Below are 11,882 nucleotides of genomic sequence, written 5' to 3'. Positions count from 1 at the left end.
CGCCGGGGAGGGAGGGTGGCCTGCTCCGAGGACAGGCTGGACTTCTCCGCCACAGCCCCTTTCAGGTCTGGCAGCAGGGGTGGCACGTCCTGGCTCCAGGTCTGGGCAGGCAGGGCTGAGGCTGGGAGAGTCCCCGCCAGGGAGTCTGGGGGGCTGTGGGGTGGAGAGCTCTGGGAAGGCCGGGGCAGGGATGAAGGGCTCTCTGTCTCCCCTCACGGGGGTAGAGCGGCCCACCTGGGGCTGAATGCCGGCCCTGTGTGAGAGCAGGGATGGGCCCAGTGCCCTGCCCTAGCAGCTGGACCCTCCCTGCGGTCACCTGGCCCTCTAGATCTGGGGCCAGAGCCCTACCCTTGCACTTCTAAGGGACTTCCTGCTTTTTTCCACCAGCATTCTGTCCCCAAGCCAGGGAGCCTCTGAGGAGGCTGGCTGTGGGGTGGACAGTTCCCGCCGACTTAGAAACAGACTATGGCCCCCAGGGCCTGGGAGGCTGCTGCACCGCACGCTGCCCCTGTCCGCTCAGAGCTGGGGGAGCAAAGTGACGCCCTGTTGTGAGAACTCAGCCCCACAGCACACCCATGAACCCTGCGCAGCCCCAGCGGGCGGCGTGTGGCGCGCGGCGAGCTCGTGTGTAAGCCGGTGTTGCGTGCACACACGGCGTGGGGAGGCGCGAGCAGGGCAGGTAAGGATGCGGAGTGTCAGGCCCCCAGGGCAGCCCAGCTGTGGGCTCTGGGTGCTGGGCCATGGCCACAGGCCCTCGCCCGCTGTCTGCTGTGCTGCGCAGGTGCCGGCCCCTCCACAGTGCGTCCCACAGACCCCCCAGGGCCCAGCTCCCACCTTCTCCCAACCCTGCTACTCTGACGGTAACTAGGGAGAAGGTTACAGGGGACACTCCAAGGTCTCCTTAGGGAGACCAAGGGGACAGTATATCTGCCCAGTGGTGACACTGGGTCCCCAGAGCCCAGGCTCGGTGGCTCACCGCTCTCCAGGGTGGGCTGCCTGGGAGACACTCACACACCTGCAGGCCCCGCGTGCTCCCTGCTCTTTAGCTACTCTGACCCCGGGTTCCAGACTGGGATCCCAGAGCCCAGGTCATCCCAGCGGCCCACCCACTACCTGCTTCTCGCCTGTCCGGAAAGCTGCCACCATATCAATAGCAGGGTGGTTCACAATCGCACGGAACTTAAAACAGCAGCCGTCCCTCTCAGGAGATAAGACCTTATCACCCCGGAGGGGCGCTGGCACGGCGGGCACCATGCTGCTGGGGGCAGACCGCCTCCATGTCTGACCTCGCGGAGACCTCTGCTGGGGTTGGGGTGGCCCCATCTCTCCTCGCCCCGAGAACTCTTGAGCCAAGAGACTCACACTCAGGGTGCGTGACCCGTCTGGTGCCTTTCTGGTCTCTTGGAAGGCCAAGGAGGCCAGGGCAGGAAGTTTCCTGAGTTATTGGCTGTGCCCTGGCCCTGTGCACCGGCTTCAGCCACTCGTCCTCTAACCGAGCACCCGAGTCACCCCTACTGAGGCCATATATTGGGGAACGTTTGTAATTTAGGGACCCCCCCAGGACAAGTACCCTTGGAGAGGAAGCAGGGGATGGGTGGGGTGCAGATGCTGAGCTTGGTCCGCAGACACCAATAGGGACACGGCTGATGCCCCTGGGCTCCCAGCCACGTGGCCCCAGGGTTGGGCCACGTGGGGCACAGAGGAAGTGGGAGGGAAAAGAGGGGTTTTGATGGAAGCAGCAGCCCACAGTCCGCCCAGGCCGCAGGGCTGGGGCAGGAAGCAGGGGCCTCAATGGAGGCTTTGTGGAAGCCCGGCTGCTCCCCAGGCCCCGCGAGGAGGGTGTGGCTGCTGCCACAGGAGCAGTTCCAAGAGGCTTTTCCCTGCCTTATAATTTTCCTTGTACAGGGAGGGGGTGGACTTCCCGGCCCTCTCCACACCCTCCTTTCCCCTGGCTTTCCTGGCCCCGGGGGATGTGGGACCCTCACCTCCATGGACCCAGGCTGGGGTAGGGCTTCCGGCAGAGAAGAGAGAGCGCGAGGGACCCTCACCAGGTGGTGGGCCTGCCCAGAACCCCAGCCCTGGCAGCGTCCCTGGGAGGCATCTCCCATCATACAGGTGAGGAAATTGAGGCTCAGAGAGGGCGGTCCCCTGTGCTAGGGCTGTGGGGAGCAGTAGCGGGGCTGGGACTTAAGCCCCCATGGATGTCAGTGAGGGGCGAGGGCCACGTGCGTGCACACACAGCGTGGCTTCATTGCTTCGTGTGGGTCGGAAGTGGGAGCGAGTCTGCCCCTGCCGCTGGAGGAGGGTGTGAGTGCTGGCCCCCTGCCTGAGGAAGACACACTCTTTCCCGGCTTGTCCCCTGGGGCTCCTTCTGTCGGGGTCAGCGGAGGTGGGAAGGAGCGGGGAAGGGAGGGAAACGCATCTGCTTTCGATGGGTGGTTTGGCAGCCCGGCCTCTCTGGCTCTGGGGCTGGCTGGAACAGGGAGGGGCTTCTGCAGGGGCTGGCTGGGGAAGGCACGTGCCAGAAGCCAGTGATAAGTGCCAGCCCTGCCCACCGGGGGCTTGGAGGTCAGGGGAGGGGGTGGATGGGCAAGGGGTCCAGGCTCTGCCCAGGAGGGAAGCTGCCCGCAGGAGGCTGATGGGCCAGGCCCTCCCCTGGGCAGAATCCAGCGCCCGGAAGCCCACGCTCATCTCCGAGCCTCCCTCAGCTCTGGCAGCAGAAACTGACAGGGCGGCCGGGGAGGTGGCCCAGGGCTTCCCCCAGCCTGATGGGCTGGGCTTGGAGATAGTGAGTGTGTGAGCTGGGATGGGGGACAGTGGAAATGATGACTGTCGGCCTGCAGTCTGGTGGCTCAGCTTGTGCACGACAGGCTGCAGCCTCTTCCTCAGTCCCCCACCTGAAACACAGGGGCGGGGGCGGGAAGACCCCACAGACAGGAGTCTCGTGTCCAGGGCAGGTGCTTAGGTCAGGGAGCCCCCCAACACACACATGCACTCCCCGTCTCTCTGGCCAGCCCAGCCCCACAGCAGGTGGCTGGCGAGTGGCGTGGTGACTGCAGTGGGCGCAGTAGAGCCACCTCTGGCCTAACCGGCCACGGGCCTTGCCCGACTGGAAGCTCTTGAGGACAGGACCCAGGGCTTGCACCCCCTGCCTGGAGCATCTGTGCCCCAGGAGGCCCACGGACATATGCTGATGGAGGAAACCTCAGCATCTAAGGGGACAAAAGATCAAATGGCAATGGCATTTGGCCCCAAATGAGGGATTTTCTGTCGAGTGGAGCTGTCTCAATGCAGATGGGCAAAGTAGCAAGCTCCTGGCACTGGCAGTGTGCCAGCAGGAGGGGGTGGCCAAGAGGGTGGGCCAGGAAACCTCAGTGGCTTACCAGGGGCCCTCTGGGCCAACCAGGCCCCCCAGAGATCCCCAGACTGAGACCTCACCTCCTGGACAGGCCTGACTCCTCCCGGACTAGGGTCCTGCCCAGTAGCTCCGCTGCCGGCTGCCTGGATGCCCCTAGCGCGTGGGCCCCTCTGCAGCTGTGCCCACCACTGCCACACTCCCTCTAGCTCTTCCTGCCCGGGACCCAGGCACAGCCTCTGCTGATGCACCCACCTCTCTGTCACTAGCACCAGCTCTCCAGGGCGCTGGCCCACTGCCAGTGCCCCCAGGCATCCACGCCGGAACTCCCACAGGAGCCCTCAAGCCCACCCTGGCCACTGCAAGCTGGACTTAGCGCCATCTCTCCCTCCACCTGCTCGCCATCCCAGCGAAGGCTCCGCCACCCACCGGTTGTTGGGCAGAAATCTGAGTGCTGTCCGGACCCGCTTCCTCCTGCCTCCCCGCAGCCACGGCCAGCTAACCCTGCGTTCCATGCAGCCTGCCCCTAAACTCTGCTTCAACTTCAGCTCCCCCTCTGGCTCCTCTGTGCTGTCCACAAGGCAGGTCGCCACCATCCCTTGCCTGGCTTCATGAATTTCCTGCTTCCCTTTGCTAACAGCAGCCCCAGTTAACCTAAGCTCCATCACCCTCCCTTGCCTGGAAGCCTTCGATGGCTCCCTATTGCCCCAGGTTCAGGCCCCAAGCCCCTTCAGGGTGGCACCGAAGGCCTGGGTGCCCTTGCCCCTGCCTGCCAGGCTGTCCTGCTCCCCTCCCTCGGACACTCCATGCACCAGCCTCGCTAGACCCCGGGCTGTCCCCATGCACACCTAGCAGGTCCCCGCTCACTGCCTTTGCTCAGAGGACTTCTCTTGGGAGCTCTCCTCTGCTTTCTGCCTGTGAAATGCCCTCATGCTCCTTCAGGAAGAAAGTCCTTCCCACCTGCCCCACAGCCCAAACACCTCCTCTGCACTGGGGTGCGAAGACACTCGACTGTGGCCGAGGGCATTATGCCACTGTCACCTCTTTCTCCATTAACACTGTGAGCCTTGGAGATACGACTAACCATCCTTGGGGGAGGAGGAAAGGAGGGCAGGGCCACCAGGGCAGGAGGGGCGGCCACACTGTCCTGCAGGCCTAGCCCTCCCCACCTTGTCTTACCTTTCCAGGCCTCCCCTACCCTCCAGGGCCCCAGTGCTCAGAGAGAACTGGCCCAGCCAGGGACTGCTTTTCTGGGCCTGTGGTGACAGAGTCTGCTGCTTGTTTTTAAAGAAAATAGAACCAGAGCCCCTATTTATAGCTGGAGGCCACAGCCACAGACAGGAGACGGTGGGGTTGAGGCTGTACAGGCTGCTGCTCCGGCTGGGGCTGGGGGTGGGGCCGTTCCCAGGCCCCCTGCCCCCCTTCCTCAGCCCCCAAGGAAGTGCCTGTGGGATCCTGAAAGTCCCTGGGACAGGATGTAGCCTGCACTTTGGGACAGGGGAGGGGGACCTGGATGAGGGGGATGGAAAATTTCTTAGGATTGGTCCCTGGGGCCCAGAGTCCCTTGTGGGAATGGGCGGAGGTGAGGGTCTGTTATGTCTACTGACAAGGCAGAGGTCCTGGGGGTGGGGGTGCTGGCTGTCACTGGGACTGGGTAAAGGACAAGGGAAAAGAGAAAAGAGTGGGACCAGAGAGATGGGCAGACAGAGACAGAGACGGGAATGGGGAAAGACAGAGAGAAACAGGGACGGCAGAGGCAGAGACAGAGGGATAAGGATGGGAGCGAGAGAGAGACAGGATTGGGGTGAGAGAGACACGGGGCGGCAGAGACAGAGAGACAGGATGGGGGAGAGAGGCCTCCAGCCCAGGTGACACCCTGAGCAGAGGGAGGCAGAAGCAGCAGGGACGACTGAAGGGGTGTTTCTGTCCCACAGAAGGTCTCCATGGCACCCTAGGCACAGTGGTCAGTGTCCGAGTTGGAGCCAGGCGAGGGGGCAGGATTTAGGCATCTCTGTAGCCTTCACCCCAGAAGGACAGGCCTTGCCCAGCACCACCTCCCCGGGCCTGGAGACCCTCTGTCCCTGGCAATCTCAGCGGGAGGCCGGGCCTGTTGGAGGCCATGAAACACTGTGGGGCGGGGCCCATGCAGATGGACTTGTCACCAAGATCCCTGGAGGACTGTCTGGGGTAGAGGGGGCAGGGCAGGGCCAGGACCCCTGAGGACAGGTCTGGTCCCTGGCTTGCCAGAGGGAGAGTTCCCCAGGCCCAGAGGGGTTATGAGCTGGGGCTGGGGCCTGGGCTCACACCTGCTGCCAGTGTCTATTCGGACTCCTGCCTTGGTTGTGCTTTTTGGGGGCTGTGGGGTGACTACAGCCTGGGGCATGTGTCATGGAGCCATAGCCACAACCGGTGACTCAGACAGTTAAAAAAAGGAGCAGCTCCGAGCAGTGACTCAATTGGCTCTGGAGGGGCTGGGTGGGTCTGGCTGGTACAAGACGGGGTGGTCTGGGTTTATTTTTGGCAGGGTGGGGCTGGGGCCAGGGAGTGGAAGTTGGGAACTGGGGGTGGAAAGGAGCCACCACTCTCATCCTGGGAGAGCCCCTGGGCACTGTGCCAACTTAGGAAAGTGGTTTTCCAATGCCAGGGAGCTGCGGCAGGCTGGGCCGCCCCATTCCAGGCCCCGCTGCTCTGCTGTATGGCCCAGGACAAGCAGCTGGCTTTCCCTGGACACAAGCTCAGCCCCCTGTTCTGTTTCCATGCGGCTTGAGCTCAGAATTTTAGAGCTGACCTAGGAGACTGAAGACCCCACCCAAAGGTCCAGAATGGGAGAGGGGTCTGCCCAAGGCCACACAGCAGGGCCGGGTATACCAAGGGCTAGAGTGTCATCACATGGCTGGCTCAGGTCTCTACAACGGCTCCCCTGCCCCAGGGCTGTCATGTCAGCAGTTGGAGGGACAGGCCCCCACGGGGGTACCCACCCGTGGAGGGGCTCAGCTGAGCTCCAGATGGGTGGCCAGAAGCACATGGGCCCCAGATGGCCAAAGACAGAACTTTAGCTGGGAACAGCCCTGGACTCGGTTAGCACACAGCCAGGGGGCGGGCGCGGCCCTGCCCCAGGGTCTGCGGAGAGGTGACCTCCACGGGGGTGAAGGCAGAGGGTGCACACACAGTGGGGTCTTGACCTGGGGCTCTGGTCAGCCCCCCATCCAGCTGTCACTGCCCCCAGCTGCTTGCCCCGCTCTGCAGCCATCTCCCAGGACTCAGGTCCCCTCCCCTCCCCTTCCCCAATGCTGATCTCACAATCCAGGGACCTCAGGCACCACCAACTCCTCTGACGGGTCCACACAGCCCAGAGCAGAGAGGGTCCCTCACCTTCCTCAGTCTGGATTTCTGTTCCTCACGACGCAGCCGCCACTGCGTATCGTGAGTGGCGACAACAGACCCACGGCAGCTCTGGCAGGTGAGCCTTGTCACCTCGCTGGGCCCTGGCCTCCAGCTCCTGCATGCAGAGAGGGGCCCCCGAGGGGTTGGCAGAGAGCAGGAGCAGACGGGCCTCTAGGCCCCCCAATAAAGGTGCTGGTATCTGCTCATTCTCTTCCCACCCACCTGCGTTGGGGATGGGTTAGTTTCATTTGGTCACCCGTTCACATATTGACTGGGTCCCTCCTGCACTCCAGCTGAATGAGCCCCCCGCAGGGCAGACAGACCCTGGGGAGGGCCGGGAGGGGCTGTCCCTGCTCCTCCTCACACTGGGAGAGCTGCGTGAGCCAGGCAGACCCAGAACTCCGGCCCCTCCAGAGCTGGCAGGCAGTGGCTGGCCCACACCTCCCTTGGGAGTCCCCCTCCCCTTTTCCATGTCACTTGGTCCCATACAGACCCTCTAGGGCCACCTCCTCCAAGCCCTTGCCATGCACCCTTTCTTAAAGATTCCTAAGCAGAAGCTCCCTTGTTGTTGGGCCTGCCCCGCCCCAGGAAGAAGATGGTGATACTAGGATAACAGCAGCCAGAGGAGCAGACACTTCCTGAATATTTATTCCAAGCAAAGCATCTTGCTTAATCCTCAGCACATGTAAGAGGGAGGAATTATTTGTCCCCATTTTAGAGAAGAGAAAACTGAGGCTCAGAAAGGCCAAGTCACTTGCCCGAGGTCACGCATGGAGTGTAGGGCTGGAATTCAACCCTAAACTAATGCCCTGTTTCCAACCACTATGTGCCCGGCCTCCCACCTCCATGGACAGGTTCCCGGGGAGCTCAGGACTCGGCGAGGACAGCAGTCGGGCGCAGTCAGGACTGAGGGGCAGGGGAGGAGCTCACTCTTAGCTGCTCGGAGACATCCAAAAAGGGTGATTTGTTCCTTCCCCGAGCAGAGTGGGAAGTGCGCGCGCACGCGTGTGTGTGTGTGTGTAGCTGGGCCTGAGCCTGCCTGGGCGGCCTCCAGCTGCAGGAGAGCAGGGCCTGGGCCCAGCTTGTGCGCAGGGAAGGGATTGGGAGGGCCTGTGTCGTGGGAATCCGCGTCCTGGGCCCATTGATATTTATAGCTGGCCCCTCCTGAAATGTGGGTGGGGGAAGGGGTTGCTCTTAGGTGGGAACGGAAGTTGGTCTCTTCTCCCCGGCCCCTTCTATCTCCCCAGAGAGCCGACTGGCCCAGGCCAGAGGCCCTGCCTTGATGGTGGAGTGACGGGTTGTGTGTCCTGAGTTGGGAGATTCCTCTAAGGCTGCTGGCTCAGCGGCTGGACGCCCTCCTGGCCAGAGCCTGCTGAACGACACCATGTAGGTGCATGTGTACACATGTGCACCTCCTAGGTGTCAGACTGATGATGGTCATGGACCAGGAGGTGGAGGCCAGGTGAGGGTGCGAAACGCCTGTAACCCCACCGGGATGGGGACAGGCCCCAAGAAAGGGGCAGAGTGCTCCGGGTTGCAGGGCAATCTGTGCTTAGAAAGGGCTCCCAGGGGCGGCAATGCTGCAGCTGAACCTTGAAGGGTTGGGGAAGGAGGGACGGCCAGTCGCAGGGAATGGCCTGAGCAAAGGTGGAAGGGTGACAGGGATTACAAAGTATAGTTCATCGGCCAGTCTGTGGGTGCAGGATCACCTTGAACGTGGAGGCTGATCTGTCGGGGGGAGGGAGGGGCACAGCATAGCACAGACTGAGCATCTCTAATCTGAAAGTGCGGAATCTGAAATGCTCCCAAATCCAGAATTTTTTGAGTGCCAATGTGATGCCACAGCTGGAAAATTTCACACATAAGTATTTAGCACAAACTTCACCTCATGCACAAGTTAAAAATATCGTATAAGATGACCTTCAGGCTACATGTATAAGGTGTATATGAAACATAAATGAGTTTTGTGTTTAGATTTGGGTCCTATCCCCAAGATTTCTCACTATGTATATGCAAATGTTCCAAAATCCAAAAAAATCCAAAATCCGAAACACTGCTGGTGCCCAGCATTTTGGATAAGGGATGCCCAGCTTGTAATGGTGTCTTTGGGCCCACAGGCAGGTGGCAGGAGGGGTGCTGGGGCAGGAGAGACCACAGAGCCCCCAGCCCGGCTGCGCAGGAAGCTGGGATGGAGTGCTTCGCCCTGGGGAAGGACATCTTCCAGGGGCCCTTGGTCTCTGTCTTCAATGGAATTCTTTGAAACCCAGAAAGTTTTCAAATTTTTTTTTGTAAAGCCACAGAACCCTTTATCAAAACCACATCTTACACAAACCCAATCCATACGTTTATGTTCAAGGAACTGCTATGGGCCGGGCATGGTGGCTCACCCCTGTAATCCTAGTACTCTGGGAGGCCGGGGCAGGAGGATTGCTTGAGTTCAGGAGTTCGAGACCCATCTGAGCAAGAGCAAGACACCACTTCTACTAAAAATAAAAAAATAAATAAAAAATTAGCTGGACAACTAAAAATAGAAAAAATTAGCCGGGACTGGTGGTGCGCTCCTGTAGTCCCTGCTATTTCGGAGGCTGAGGCAAGAGAATCACCTGAGCCCAGGAGTTTGAAGTTGCTGTGAGCTAGGGTGATGCCATGGCACTCTAGCCTGGGCAACAGTGTGAGACTCTGTCTCCAAAAGAAAAAAAAAAAAAAAGAAAGAAAGAAAAAAAAGGAGCCGCTATGTGTGGATTGGGGTGGGGCAGGCATCTCCTATTCGCCTCCAGGTTGGCTCAGGTGTAAGGCCCCAGAGTGCCTAAGGCACAGCCTGAAACTCCCTGGTTGGCGTGCCCTCCTCTCTATGCCCCTCTGGGGGCCCAGCCCTGTGCTCGGCAACACAGCGCAGACCCCTGAGCAAGGCGGATGTGATGTCTGCCCCCAGAGAGCTGCTGGTCCAACCAGGGCATGAGGATAAAGGGCAGGGAGGCCCAGGCCCCAGTCTGCTCAGGACTCACTGTGGGACTCTGAGCCCCGGTCTGGGGGCGGCCGGTTTCTGCTGTAAGGCCCCGGAAGGGAGGCAGCCCTACTGACGCACCACAACCGTCTGGCCGCGAGAGACCCACACGCTGGAACGTTTAAGCATGAGCAACGGCCGGAGGCCTGGCTCACACACGCCGGAGCTGGCAAGGCTGGCTCCTCTGCAGGCTGGGGGCGTGGGTAGCAGCTGAGCAAGAGGAAGGAATGCTCAACAGGACAGGCACTGTCCCTGGCTGGTCCCACCCATGCCACCAAGCCGCCCTGATGGCAGCCCCTAGAGCTCTCACCCTACATTGGAGACAAATGTGGCTTCACTAGCCACCTGAGCTGTGGGGAGGTGGAGGTGCTTTTTTCAAGGGGATTTGCTTTTGTATGAGAAAGTGGGGCGGGTATAGAGAGGTGGGGAGGCATTTGCTGGAGGGGTACGGGGAGATAGGCACAAAGATCTGGAGTCTTCAGGGAGCTGTCTCTCCCCCCCCCCCCCCGCCAGCTGGGGTCCTGAGCCCACTTGTGGGTGGCTGCACACCTGGCTTGATCTGTGAAACCTGCTATTGTTGGGGTGAGTGAGGACACCATGGCCCGTGTGCCCACAGGGTGACCTGGGGCAATCTCTGCACCTCAGTTTCCTCATCTGTAAAATGGGAATGTTTCCTGACTTGCAGTGCCGCTATGAGGCTGCAGGACAACACGGTTAGCACCCACCAGGGATCTCTGAAGGTAAGAGCTCAGTGAAGACAGCCCCATCCTTTCCCCTGTTTGGAGTTGCGGGCCTTCCTGAGAAGCAGAGGGAGCTACGAGCCCCCACCCTGGAGAGGATCCAAGTACAAAATTGTTCATACAAATTCAGTAACAATAGTAGTGCAGAAAGTTTGAAACCCGCCCCAGGCCTGCACTTGGAAGAAGAGTCTTAACTCTAGAAGGCTCTACAGAACCGGACACATGCCACGGCGGAGGGACCTGGGTGTGGCCAGGAGTCGGGGAGAGGGGGTGAAGGAGCAGAGGGACCACGAGGGAGCAGGCTCCAGCCCCAGACCCCCGGGTCCCTCATTCACTCGCTCCTGGGCTGGAACATCAGCCGTGGCTCAGCATCCCAGCCCCCACCCCGTGCTCACCCCTTCTCCCCAGCCCAGGCCTGTGGGGCAGGGGTTGGAGATCCAGGTCTGTGAGTGCGACCGTGCGTGCACCCACATCTGTGCGCTGCCAGCAAGTGTGAACGTCAGGGCTATTTCCAACTCCCCTCCCCTGCCCACCCCTCCTGGGCAGCACGCCCAGTTCCCAGACGAGCATATACACTTCCTCTGCGAGCTCCACACTCCCCTCCGTCTGACTCCCCTCCTGCTGGCATCAGCCGCCTGGCCCACCTGGTGCGGCCCACCCCCCAGGCCCCCCAGGCAGGCAGCACTGAAAGGCTCTTCTTGTCCTGCCCGGGCAGGCGGATGTTGGGAGGGAGGCTCAGTTATACTTGGTTCTGGAATAGCTTTTCTAGAGCCTGGGTGGGCCGGCCCAAGGGCCCTGGCCTGTGCCCTGCCCCAGAGGCCTGGGGCAGCGCAGGCAGGAATACACACAAGCCTCAGGGTCTGTCCCTAGCACTATCGTCCCCCAAAACACCCTTGGGGCAGCAGGATCTACCCTGGTTCAACTTTTTGCACCTGGTGCCCCTGCAGCCCTGCTCTCTAAGACACCCCCATCAGTTCAGAGCCCCCACCCAGGTAATACACACACAAGCCTTCCCTGCCAGGTACTCCTGCCTGGGTCCTACTTGAATCCCTTACATCCTGCCGTTCAAAGTCAGCTCCCCCAGGCCAGGGAAGAGGTGCTCTCTGCTCACGGGGTGCTCCTCTCAATGGAGTCCCTTCTCCGTTCTTCTCTGCCTGCACTTCAAGCACCAGCTCAAATCCCCCATTGCTTGTCCCTCTGCTGGGCACCCCCACCCAGGGCTCAGAAGGAGCTGGAATCCACATTTGTCGGCCACAGTGTCACAGTAGCACAAGCCTAGCCCCCCAAGCAGGCTGGGAGCTCCCTCAAAGCAGGGCTGGGAGCTCTTCCTGGGCAGCTGGGGATTTCTGTGGGACGTAGAGTACCTTTCCTCCTCTCTGGGGCCTCAGTTTCCCTCTCT

The sequence above is a fragment of the Eulemur rufifrons genome, chromosome 2 (assembly GCF_041146395.1).
Source record: "Eulemur rufifrons isolate Redbay chromosome 2, OSU_ERuf_1, whole genome shotgun sequence".
NCBI classification, from domain to species: Eukaryota; Metazoa; Chordata; class Mammalia; order Primates; family Lemuridae; genus Eulemur; species Eulemur rufifrons.
This window is presented reverse-complemented; position numbering follows the sequence as displayed.